Here is a 14064-nt window from a genome sequence, read left to right on the forward strand (position 1 = left end):
GGACTGTTCCGCTGTAATCAGGATAGCTGGGAGGTATGATCATGCCCAAGTTGATTTCTTTGTTTTTGTTTCAGAAAATAACAATTTATCCATAGTAATTATGAAAGAAAATCTACAGTATGAACTGATGTGTAATTTGCCAAGATTGCAGTCATTTTGTCAATTGTATATAATACAAGGATGTGTGCATGGAGTTCATGTAACACTCTTTGCCTAAGGAAAATGTGTCTTTAGCATGTCCAAAGATTTTAGCTGTAATGTATGTCATGTGAATTGTACAAGTTCCTGCCTGGATATCAGTTTCACATTGATACTGCTGGCTCTTTTGTATCTCCCTGATAGATCTGCAGCAACATTCTGTTTATTAACATCATCATCATGTAATACACAGTATTAGGGATGGACATCGGTGTGGTGTTCTTCTATGGCAATATGGCAGGTATCCAACTATGCAGGGGATAACATTGCTGGTTTCACCATCTGCTGGTTATCCCTGTTCTTTGACTGACTGTCCCATGGGCCAATCAGATCCTGGGGGCGGAGCTTCACAAGTGTTGGGGCAGAACAATGCTTGTAAAAAAAATAATCAGTTATACGGTGCTATCGATGGATGGAAATCAGTTGGTTCTACACCATCAATGGAAAAGGCATTCTACATCGGATATGTACCATCAATTATGAGTGATCAATGGTTGATGGCCATCCCTACACAGGATTAGGAATGCATAAACTGGATAGGCAAGCAACTTTATGAGCTTTTTATTATTAAACCCAGCCTGGACTGGCTGTTTGAGTTGTGACAATAAGTAGTAGATAGGTATTTATTTTGTGGTAAATATCTTAATACACTCAACAGAAGAAAAAAAAACTTTTGAAACCGCTCAAAAAATGTTCTATATATTCTATAAACAGGTTATTTCATTATTAAAGTTACAAGGAAAACTTTAACCCCAAGGATTATATGATGAAATCATTAATAAACAAAAGATATCACTGATATAACAATAACTGATGTCATGATGTGACTTAGTGATATCATGGGTGACATTCTATGATATGCGATTAGCGCTATTTTGCGGTAATTAGACCACAAAATGGCGCTATCGCATTTTCCCATTAAATCGCCGATTTAATGGGATGCGCACAGGGGCTGAAATCGCATATTTTGTGCGTAAATGTCTGGTGAATAAAAATGCGAGATTAATTTGCATTTTTATCGCATCCAGATGTTTGCGCACAGAAAAGTATACAAGTCGCTTATTTAATGCTATGCGCATTTGCACATCGCATTATTTAAGTGACTAATTATCGCACTTATTTCAGACCTGGGTCTGTTAGGCGAATTAGGCAGAACCCTGCACAGATCGCAATGTTCCGTGCAGGGTTCTGCTGTAAAAAATAAAATAAATGGTTAAATAAAAAAAAAAACGAGCGCGGGGTCCCCCGCCCGAGTCTAACCAGCCCCGGGCTCACTGAGCCGGTGCTGGTAACATAAAATCAGGGTCCCCGACAAATAGGGGTCCCCTTGATTTTATGAAACCAGCACCAGACTCAAGGTCCGGCGCTGGTTCCCAAAATACGGGGGACAAAGTGACTAGGGGTCCCCCGTATTTTAAGAACCAGCACCGGACACAACCAGCCAGCAGGCTAATGCCACAGCCGGGGGGAGACTTTTTATACAAGTTCCCCCGGCCAAAGCATTAACCCCCTGGCTGGTCAGCATGGGCAGGGGTCCTGGGGAAGTGGGGACCCCCCCAATGAAGGGGTCCCCCCCCTCCAGGACTTACCAGCCCATGCTGATAGTCCGGGGCTGTCCTCCATGCCCCTGGGCTGTGGGCATGGAGCTGATGCTTTGTGTAAAAAAAAGAATGTCAACTATTGTTTTACACTGGCGAACTATCAGTCCCAGCAAGCCTACCCCGCATGCTGGGACTTGGGGAACCACAAGTCCCAGCATGCGGGGCATTAAAGTGCCCGCTGGCACTTGTAGTTCTGCAGTGTAAAAAATAGTGCACAAAATCACACTGACACCCTGAAAAATAAAACTTTAATACACACAAAACACACTGATACTTACCTACCTTGAGCCCGTAGGTCGGTCCCTGGATCCTGGATTCGTCCTCCGGGGCTCCAGGGCAGAAGAGTCCGGTTCCGGGGCCTTGGTCCTGGTTCCGGGGCTGGTCCTGGGGTTCCGGGGCTCCTGGCGTGAAGAATCCGGGGTCCGGGATCCTTGGTAGTCCAGAGGGGTACCTAAGGAGGAAAATCCTACTCACCTGCTCCCCGGCGGCGACCTCCGGTGACAGCGCTGCTCCCGACTGGTACCCGGCTTCAAGGAGTTGGTCCGGCGCTGAGATGTTGCTCCCTCGACGTCTCTGAACAGAATGATTTCTCGGCCAATCAGGAGCCGAGAAAGTCGGCTCCTGATTGGCCAGAAATCATTCTGAATATAGACGCCGACGGAGTAACATCTCTGCTCTGGATGCGCTGAGATGTTACTCCGTCGGCGTCTATATTCAGAATGATTTCTGGCCAATCAGGAGCCGACTTTCTCGGCTCCTGATTGTCCGAGAAATCATTCTGTTCAGAGACGTCGAGGGAGCAACATCTCAGCGCCGGACCAACTCCTTGAAGCCGGGTACCAGTCGGGAGCAGCGCTGTCACCGGAGGTCGCCGCCGGGGAGCAGGTGAGTAGGATTTTCCTCCTTAGGTACCCCTCTGGACTACCACGGATCCCGGACCCCGGATTCTTCACGCCAGGAGCCCCGGAACCCCAGGACCAGCCCCGGAACCAGGACCAAGGCCCCGGAACCGGACTCTTCTGCCCTGGAGCCCCGGAGGACGAATCCAGGATCCAGGGTCCGACCTACGGGCTCAAGGTAGGTAAGTATCAGTGTGTTTTGTGTGTATTAAAGTTTTATTTTTCAGGGTGTCAGTGTGATTTTGTGCACTATTTTTTACACTGCAGAACTACAAGTGCCAGCGGGCACTTTAATGCCCCGCATGCTGGGACTTGTGGTTCCCCAAGTCCCAGCATGCGGGGTAGGCTTGCTGGGACTGATAGTTCGCCAGTGTAAAACAATAGTTGACATTCTTTTTTTTACACAAAGCATCAGCTCCATGCCCACAGCCCAGGGGCATGGAGGACAGCCCCGGACTATCAGCATGGGCTGGTAAGTCCTGGAGGGGGGGGACCCCTTCATTGGGGGGGTCCCCACTTCCCCAGGACCCCTGCCCATGCTGACCAGCCAGGGGGTTAATGCTTTGGCCGGGGGGACTTGTATAAAAAGTCTCCCCCCGGCTGTGGCATTAGCCTGCTGGCTGGTTGTGTCCGGTTTTCCAAGAATATGTTGGAATAATCCGCGCCAAAAGACTTCAGCACTTGTAGACACCTGGGATTACCAATCCCAACCATACAATCCAAAATACACAAACTATGGTGAATACACTTGCGATGTCTTTAAGCTGATCACTAGATTCTCAGGTGGATAAGAATATGTCGCCTCCACCGAGAGACCAGAATTAGGGCCACAGAAAAGGTCAAATTGACGATGTAAAACCAACGGGGGTATTGCCCCCTGCAACTGACCTCTCTGTTGTGCCCTATAGGCATATAAAGGTTTCTTTTAATCCAAAACGTCTGGTTATTCCAATTGGATCAGAGCTCACCTTATGTAGGTGCCCTATGGGCACGTAGCAGTATCTTTTACGTCCCTCAGGTCAGTCAGCGTGTCAATCACCACCAGTCCAGGGTTGATGAAAAAACTTTTATTCCAATCATAGATGATCCATACACGAAATAACAATAAAAAATGGCAATAAAAATGGCTAAAAAAGTTTAAAAAGGTACTGATGGGGTCCAGCACGGGAAAAAACTTCCGACCACCTCTACCTCACCCGGGTTTTTAGAGGAGAAGGTGGGTGTCTCATAGATGGAACAAAGACACAGGAACACCCAACAGTTACCTTGTGTGGTCCTCCTACCAACGCGTTTCGGGCCTCACCTGGGGCCCTTTGTCAAGGTATGGAGGATATGGAGTGGGACCAGGTATATATACCTGTCCCTATTTGCATAAAACATGGTGCACTGTAAAACATGTAACGGATTCCATCTTAAATAAAACCTAAGTAATACAATACGCCAGTGCTAATTGTTATCACATCCTTAGTTAGAATCACATGAAATACCATAACAATGAAGGGTACATATATACATATAACAAGCATCGGTTTGTGCATACAGTCATAAACTGTGTGGCTCCCCCGAATGGATGCGTCTCTCCGTTTTTTCTGAATGCCGCATATCCAGTTAATCTGTCATTTCTCCGTGACGGAAGTGACGTATGGGCATATGCTTGTTATATGTATATATGTACCCTTCATTGTTATGGTATTTCATGTGATTCTAACTAAGGATGTGATAACAATTAGCACTGGCGTATTGTATTACTTAGGTTTTATTTAAGATGGAATCCGTTACATGTTTTACAGTGCACCATGTTTTATGCAAATAGGGACAGGTATATATACCTGGTCCCACTCCATATCCTCCATACCTTGACAAAGGGCCCCAGGTGAGGCCCGAAACGCGTTGGTAGGAGGACCACACAAGGTAACTGTTGGGTGTTCCTGTGTCTTTGTTCCATCTATGAGACACCCACCTTCTCCTCTAAAAACCCGGGTGAGGTAGAGGTGGTCGGAAGTTTTTTTCCCGTGCTGGACCCCATCAGTACCTTTTTAAAATTTTTTAGCCATTTTTATTGCCATTTTTTATTGTTATTTCGTGTATGGATCATCTATGATTGGAATAAAAGTTTTTTCATCAACCCTGGACTGGTGGTGATTGACACGCTGACTGACCTGAGGGACGTAAAAGATACTGCTACGTGCCCATAGGGCACCTACATAAGGTGAGCTCTGATCCAATTGGAATAACCAGACGTTTTGGATTAAAAGAAACCTTTATATGCCTATAGGGCACAACAGAGAGGTCAGTTGCAGGGGGCAATACCCCCGTTGGTTTTACATCGTCAATTTGACCTTTTCTGTGGCCCTAATTCTGGTCTCTCGGTGGAGGCGACATATTCTTATCCACCTGAGAATCTAGTGATCAGCTTAAAGACATCGCAAGTGTATTCACCATAGTTTGTGTATTTTGGTTGTGTCCGGTGCTGGTTCTTAAAATACGGGGGACCCCTAGTCACTTTGTCCCCCGTATTTTGGGAACCAGCGCCGGACCTTGAGTCTGGTGCTGGTTTCATAAAATCAAGGGGACCCCTATTTGTCGGGGACCCTGATTTTATGTTACCAGCACCGGCTCAGTGAGCCCGGGGCTGGTTACACTCGGGCGGGGGACCCCGCGCTCGGTTCTTTTTTTTACACCTTGCGCTGTCCTGCAAATGTGCGATTTTCACACATGAAAATCGCACATTTTCAGGACTAAAACCAGCGCACCACATCGCCGCAAATCGCCCCTATTCGCACTTTTCAGCCTCCAATGCGCATCACATTAAATATGCGCATTTAGGCTGAAAAATGCGATTTCTAAATAGGCGATTTGCGGCGATACAGGGTGCGAATTAAACATGCGCATTTAGCGCATAGCATAGAATGTCACCCCATGTATTATATCATGCATACCTCCCAACTGTCACGATCTGGGTAAAACAAACATTATTTTTTACCTTCAAGTGTCTCCCTACAGTCTTTCCAGTGACTGCCTAATGCTGCAGCTGTGCAGCAAGGCCTGCAATCTTGCCTGATGCCTCAGCTCACTACAGCTGCACTCATTATTGCTTTAGTCATTAGCCAGCCAAGTCTCCTCCCACCTTCAGGTATAAAAAGGTGCTAGGAGGACTCCTGCACTTTGCTAGTGCTTCATTTGTCATCCATGCATGCAAGTGTCTCCTGCTGGTGTTTCTCTTTCCCCTGTGTATTCTCCAGGTTTACCATCTCCTGTGAAGTGTCCAGGTTATCATCACCTGTGATCCACCACTGTCTCCCAGACTCACCTCAAGGAGGTATCCTCCTAGCTCCGGGTTTCCATTCCCATCCGATGTTCCACCATCGATCCAGTCCAATATTCCGGATTCCAAGTTTCCATTGATCCAGTCCGATATTCCGGATACAGATCTACAGCTACAGTCCGATACTCCTGATACATCAACCCAAACTGCATCCGATGTTCCACCATCGATCCATCTACATTTCATCATTGTAAAGTATTGCCATTGCTGTGACTGTCTCATACCATCTTGCATACTTTACCTGCATTTACCTGTTACAACCTTTTGCCAATAAATCTAGTTCTATTTTACATTTGACTGTTTACTGCCTCTGGGTGCACTGTCGTGCAAAGTATATGCACGGGGGTTCCCTACAGCCTGCCCTGTTTCAATACCGATCCAGACCCCCACCAGAGGTCTTTGTCTCATCGACTCAGACCCCTGGTGTGACACCAACATTAGAGCACACTGTAGAGTGACGCTTGCATGGCCTTTGGAATTTGGGAGTGTGGCCCATAATTATGCCACTCCCACAAGGCCATACAATATGTGCACACCAGAGCAGTGGTGGGCAGGGGGGAACTCCCAACTGCCTCCCCCCCCCCCCCCCCACCACAGGATACTGTTGGTCACAAATGGGACGTGGGACTATCTTAAAAAAAACAACAACGGTACAGTCCAATGAAAAACATGACAGTTTGGAGGTATTTATCATGTGATTTATTTTACTAATGCCATCAGGTAATCCTAGGTGTTATGGGTAATTAAGCTTTGTATTCAAATGTAGAGCAAGACAAGGCTTTATTTTGAGTGAATATATAGACATACAGTACATATCAATGCCACCATGGTTGGACAAAAAAAGTCAGCTATCAACAATAAAACAAGAGCATTTAAATTCTATAAAAATAACTTAAATGAGGAGGCGTTCGCAAAATACAAAGATTCAAACAAAACTTGTAAAGGGGTAATCAAAGCAGCTAAAAAACTATATGAAGAGCACATAGCCATTGAAAGCAAAACCAACCCCAAGACATTTTTTAAATACGTAAATAGTAAGCGTATAATTAAGGAAAACATAGACACACTAACGGATATCAGTGGAAAAAGTGTTACTGAAGATAAGGGAAAAGCAAAACTGTTAAATGAGTTGTTCTCATCAGTATTTACTAAAGGAGAGCAGACTGTGGAACGGGCATCTAAAACTAATGGGACAAATAAGGCTGATCTCATTGTTGATTTTATGCCCAAGGAAATAATACTGAAGCTCAGCAAAATCAAAACAAATAAATCACCAGGGCCAGATGGAATTCATCTGAGGGTACTAAAGGAATTAAGGGATGAACTAGCTACCCCTCTACATTATATCTTTAGCAATTCACTATCGTCAGGTAAAGTACCAAAAGATTGGAGAATAGCAGAGGTAGTGCCAATATTCAAAAAAGGACGATCCCGCTAATTACAGACCCGTTAGTTTAACATCAATAGTGGGTAAGCTTTTTGAAGGATTTGTAAGAAATAGTAGCCAGGAATATTTAGACCGTCACCGTCTTCTCAGTACTAACCAGCATGGGTTCGTGAAAAACCGTTCATGCCAAACTAATCTATTAGGGTTCTACGAGGAGGTAAGCAAAAACCTTGATAATGGAAACGCTGTAGATGTGATTTTCCTAGATTTCACTAAGGCTTTTGATACTGTCCCACACAAGAGGTTTAGATAAAATGGAAGACCTAGGATTGGGTGAAAATATCTGCAGATGGGTAGGGAATTGGCTGTGTAATAGAGAACAAAGAATGGTTGTGAACAATGCCGTATCAGATACAATACCAGTACTAAGTGGAGTGCCTCAAGGTTCGGTGTTAGGGCCCATTTTATTTAACATTTTTTTTAACAATATTGGCAGGGGTTACTCAGCAATGTATCCATCTTTGCGAACGATACAAAACTAAGCAAAGTTATTAAATCATCAGAAGATGTCACCACGCTTCAAAAGGATCTCGCAAAGCTAGAGGAGTGGGCTAAAAAGTGGAAGATGAGGTTCAATGTGGATAAATGTAAGGTTATGCACCATGGGAGACACAACCAGTGTGCTAGTTATAACCTTAACGGAAAGGAATTGGGTAATTCAATACTCTGGGGGAAATATACTAAAGGAAATTTGTAAAAAATAGGTGTATTTGTATCCAGAAATACACTTATTTTTGACATTTAGGGGGAAATTTACTAAAGGAAATTTGTAAAAAAAATAGGTGTATTTATTTCCAGAAATTCACTTATTTTTGACATTTACTATCCCGATAATATGGCAATTCGTATTCAAATTGATAGAACATCAATACGAATACGAATTGCCGTATTTTCGGGATAGTAAATGTCAAAAATAAGTGTATTTCTGGATACAAATACACCTATTTTTACACCTATTTTTTACAAATTTCCTTTAGTAAATTCCCCCCTTACTATCCCTAAAATACGGCAATTCGTATTCGTATTGATAGCATATCAATACGAATACAAATTGCCGTATTTTCGGGATAGTAAATGTAAAAAATAAGTGTATTTCTGTATACAAATACACCTATTTTTTTACAAATTTCCTTTAGTAAATTTCACCCTCTATCTAGGAGTCCAAATAGACAGCAAACTGGAGTGTTGTGCCCATTGTAATGTAGCAACAAAAAAGGCCAACAAAATTTTAGCATGCATTAAAAGGGGCATTGAATCTAGGGACTCAAGGGTAATAATGCCACTGTATAAAGCATTGGTAAGACCTCACCTCGAATATGGTGTACAATTCTGGGCCCCACACTATAAAAAGGACATCATAGAATTAGAAAAAATCCAGAGACGAGCAACAAAGCTTATTAGGGGAATGGAGAATTTAAGGTACGAGGAGAGATTAAGCAATTTGGGACTATTTACATTCGAAAAGAGATGTTTAAGGGGGGACATGCTCAACATGTACAAATATTTCAGGGGCCAATATAAGGAACTGGCAAACACCCTTTTTTCAACAAGAAAGGAATCTAGGATGCGAGGGCATGAGTATAGATTAGAAGAAAAAAGATTTTGTACAGCTAGAAGAAAAAAATTCTTTACGGTCAGAGCAGTCAAACTTTGGAACTCTCTTCCTGGAGAGGTGGTATCGGCAGACACATTAAATACGTTCAAAATAAGGTTGGACAAACACTTATTGGTTAATAACATCCATGGGTACAAATAAGAAATATAATCTGTCTTTACAAGTCAGTTCAATAACAACTAGGTTGAACTAGATGGACGCAAGTCTTTTTCAGCCTTACCTACTATGTAACTATGTAATTTAAATGCACCATGTTGAGAAGTCTGTTAAATTCTGACCTTTTGGTGGTGGTGGGGGGGGGGGGGGGGGGCTTTGGCGGACATGTGAGTAGACGTTCTATTCCTCTGCTCCCTGCTACAGCTATCCTGTTCACCTATCCTGTGACCACTCACCTGTACCAGGTCACATGTGGAGTGGGGGGGAAACCTCCTGGCACATTCCTATAGCCTCAAATCTTGAATACACCCACCCTATGCTGAAATATCTGGCTTGTTGCTGCACAGCCCCTGGGCAGAGGTCGGACGCCGGCGCCACATTGCCTCACGTGGACGCCAAAATCCGAAGCTCCTGGGCTCAGACTCTGCTCTGCCTGGTTTTCATCACCTACAGCCTCCTGATATGCTGCTCCGCACACACTGGCTTAGTGCAAATCCCACCGAACCCTGACGCCCAGAGACAGTACAGCCAAGTCGCACTTCGCTGGGGCACGGGAGAGGCCGCAGCCATCTTGGCCTGTAAGGTGTAGCTCTGACTGCCGTCATTATCCACCTCCGCCTGCACAGGCTTACAGCTTAGCCCAGCTGTGCATCGCTGGAGTGGTGGAAGGACCGCGGTCATATTAGCCTGCACAGAATAGCCTTAACCCCTTCCCGACATTTGACGTACATTTACGTCATGGTCGGGAAGTACTTCCCGACACATGGCATAAATGTACGTCATGCCTTCTAACTGTCACCGCGTCTATAGACGCGGTGACAGTTTGGAGATGTCTGCTGTCCCTGACAGCAGACATCCCCCCTCGCCGCCCAGGGGGGGCAGGGGTGCCCCCCCCGGTCGGCGATCGCTGCGATTGGCTATTCAAAAGTGAACAGCCAATTGCAGCGTTTTCTGTGTTACCGGCGGCTAAGCCGCTCGGTAACACAGAGATCGGTGGTGATCGGTGCTGTTAAGTACAGCACCGATCACCTCCGAGCGGCAGCCCACCCTCCCACCCGCCCGGCAGTCCGCCCTCCTACCCGGCAGCCTCCCTCCCACCCAGCCAGCAGCCGCAGCGCCAGCCCCCCTCCCACCCCCCCGCCAGCAGCAGCAGCACAGCTGCTTAAATCTGTGATTTTGGTTTTAAATTTATTTCTATGAACTATATATATATATATAAATATATATATATATATATATATATATGTGTATATATGTATATATATATATATATATACACATATATATATATATATATATATATATGTGTATATATATATATATATATATATACACATATATATATATACACACACACATATATATATATATATATATATAGAAACAAAGGAAGACCGCACTCTCACCCAAATATAGACAACGGTGGGGTGCCCAGCAAAAGGTGCATGCAATCGCACGCCCCTTAATACAAATCCAAGAGATCCACACACAATGGTGTAGAAGCAGAGCACTCGCCACAATCACAACTCAGCCTTGTGATAAAAGTAGAAAAGTTTTTTAATCCAAACGAGTCAACATCGTTATTAGCAAGCAGTATATAAGCCCCGATGTTTCGGTCCCAACATGGACCTTTATCAAGGAGCGTTTTCCAAATAGATGTCACATAGTCAACGGAGCAGGAACAGCCTGGATACAGATCTCTTGTGTGGATCTCTTGGATTTATATATATATATATATATACAGTGATCGGTGCTGTTAAGTACAGCACCGATCACCACCGATCGCCAGCCCCCCCCCCCCCCCCTCCCACCCGGCAGCCCCCCCTCCCACCCACCCGGCTGCCGCAGCGCCAGCACCCCTCCCACCCCCCCACCAGTCGCAGCGCCAGCCCCCCTCCCAAAGCTGGTGAGCAAAATGGGGTCACATGTGGGGGGGTTCCACTGTATTGGTGCTTCGGGGGTCTTGCTAATGCGACATAGCACCCACCATTCATTCCACCACCAAAAATCACTCCTTCCCTTCTGAGTCCTGCCATGCACCCAAATGGTATTTTTGGGTCACATATGAGGCATTGCCGTACTCGGGAGAAATTGGGGCACAGATTTTGGGGTGCTTTGTCCCCTTCATTCCTTGCGAAAATGAAAAATTTTGAGCCAGAACTGCATTTTTGTGTAAAAAATTAAATTTTTTTACACAAAAATGCAGATCTGGCTCAAAATTTTTCATTTTCACAAGGAATGAAGGAGACAAAGCACCCCAAAATCTGTGCCCCAATTTCTCCCGAGTATGGCAATGCCTCACATGTGACCAAAAAATACCAGTTGGGTGCATGGCAGGACTCAGAAGGGAAGGAGTGATTTTTGGATTTTGCAGCACAGATTCTGGTTGAATGACCCCTGAAGCACCCATACAGTGGAACCCCCCCACAATTGACCCCATTTTGCAAACTACACCCTTCAGGGAATTCATCAGGGGGTATAGTGTACATTTCAAACCCCCAGGGGTTTCACCAATTTTGATACAACTGAGCTGTGAAAATGAAAAATTAAATTTTTTCATTTTCACAGCCCAGTTGTATCAAAATTGGTGAAACCCCTGGGGGTTTGAAATGTACACTATACCCCTAAATGAATTCCCTGAAGGGTGTAGTTTGCAAAATGGGGTGACTTGTGGGGGAGGTTCCTAACTTTTAGCACTTATGGTGCCTAGAAACCTACATGGTGCCTAAAAAAAAATCTCATAAAAAGGAGGCTCCAAAATCAAGTAGGTGCTCCTTCTATTATGAAGCCTGGGGTTTGGTCAACGTGCACACTAGGGCCACATATAGGATATTTATGAAAACAAAAGAATTGGGGGAATCAATTTTTAGTCACATTTCTCTAGTAAAATCTACTGTGTTCCTTAGAAAAATGTATTAAAATTGAAACTCTGCAAAAAAAAAAGAAATTTTGAAATTTCGCCTACACTTTGTTTTAATTCCTGTGAAACACATAAAGGGTTAACAAACTTCCAAAATGCTGTTTTGAATACTGTGAGGGGTGCAGTTTTTGAAATGGCATCATTTATGGGGGTGTCTCACATACAAGTCCCTCAAAGTCACATCAGAACTGAACTGGTCCCTAAAAAAATCAGTGTTTGAAATTTTCTTGAAAATTTGAGAATTTGCTATTCATATTTGAAGCCTCCTAGTGTCCAAAAAAATGAAAAGGAGGTTGAAATAATGATTGCAACATAAAGTAGACATATGGTCTTTGTTAGTTATTAACTAATGTTTATTTGTCTCACAAGCAGAAAATGTGACATTTTGCAAATTGGTAAATTTTCCATTTTTTCACGACATTTTGGTATTTTTCACAAAAAAACACAGACTGTATCGACCCAAATTTACCACTAACTTGAAGTACAATGTGTCACGAGAAAACAATCTCAAAATCACTGGGATAAGTAAAAGCAAAAAAAAGTTATCCCCACTTAAGTGAAACATGTCAGATTTGAAAAAAATTGCTCTGTCAGGAACGCAAAAACTGGCTGTGTCAGGAAGGGGTTAAAGGGTGACACTATCCATATCCTGCCTGCACAAACTTAAGGCTGCCTATCCTTTCTTTAACACACTGGGACTCTGCATATACAGCACTTTGCAAGTACACCTGTCACCATATTGCTGTGGCCACCGTGCAAGCATAGAGTTTAGTTAGCTAAGGGATGTTAGGTTGACGACCCTTTCCGTCATGTGCCCTGTTATTCTTTATGTATACTCCTTCATACACGATAAGTAATGACCTAGGAGAAAGGTTTTCTACATTGTTGACGTGGGAGTGCTGGGGTTCACCCAGATTAAGGTCATTAGCAGTGGCGGTTCCTGCCTTTAGACTTAAGGGGGGCTGCAATTGCCTGGGTACTGCTCATTGCAAACGGAACACAACATACAGATAATCTACTTTATATCACCTTAAACTGTGGAATAAAGTAACCTTGATTGTGATTGCTCTGTACCAGTTTTTTTGTGCATATACTGTAAACAAATGATGTACCCATATGCACTTAAACACAGGTACGGAGAAAAATACACACTTTGAATAACTTTAATATTAATTAAAGTACAGAAAATTATACTTCTATTAAAGATCTACACACAAATAATAGTTTAAATAAATATCATTCAAAGAGGCTCAAATATTATAAAAATAATAAAACTTCCATGCACCTCTCTGGTGCAATGCATACCTTCCTTCAGCTGCATCACACTGAGCGGTAGATTTATTAACTGACGATCAGGGGAATATGCGGTATCCCCGTGCCTTATGGCAAGGGATAGCGCTTCCCCTTATCTATCACACCGCTGAGCTGGTGTCTAGCTTGCGGCGGTGTGGGGCAGGAGGCATAGCGCAGCTACGATATTTCGTGCTGCGCGCCTGCCTCCTGCCCAATTTATGAACTGTCAGCATCGCTGACCGTTCCGCCGCCTGCAGCTATCGACTTCGACAGCCGCAGGTGGCGATGCCCTATGGCCACAGCAGGGACAGGGCTGTCCCTACTGCTGGCTCTGAGCTGCGCTGGGGATCTCGCGTGAGTAGCGAGATCCTGCGCATGCGCAGTCGAGCCGGCCAGGGAGAAGCAGACAGCGTGTCAGTGTTAACTGATGCAGTGTCAGCTGGAGGAGGCATCGCCGGAGGGGGGAGTTAGCGCTCCCCCGCTTCGGCGGGCAAGATCTTAGTAGATCTTGTCGCTCTCCCCTCCTGCTTGTGTTCCTGCTTTTAGCGCCGCTATAATAAATCTACCCCTGAGTGACTCACTGAAGTCTGGGCATGCTCACTGCAGAAGA

General features: G+C 44.5%; 1 protein-coding gene across 3 annotated transcripts in view; it reads right to left on the minus strand.

Annotated features, from left to right (window-relative positions):
• LOC146046198 (serine/threonine-protein kinase D1-like) overlaps positions 1-14064 on the minus strand; it is a 179286-nt gene that overhangs the window by 18052 nt on the left and 147170 nt on the right. The gene's annotated exons all lie outside the window — the stretch shown is intronic.

This window comes from Crinia signifera, chromosome 11, assembly GCF_055691185.1.
Source record: "Crinia signifera chromosome 11, ASM5569118v1, whole genome shotgun sequence".
NCBI classification, from domain to species: domain Eukaryota; kingdom Metazoa; phylum Chordata; class Amphibia; order Anura; family Myobatrachidae; genus Crinia; species Crinia signifera.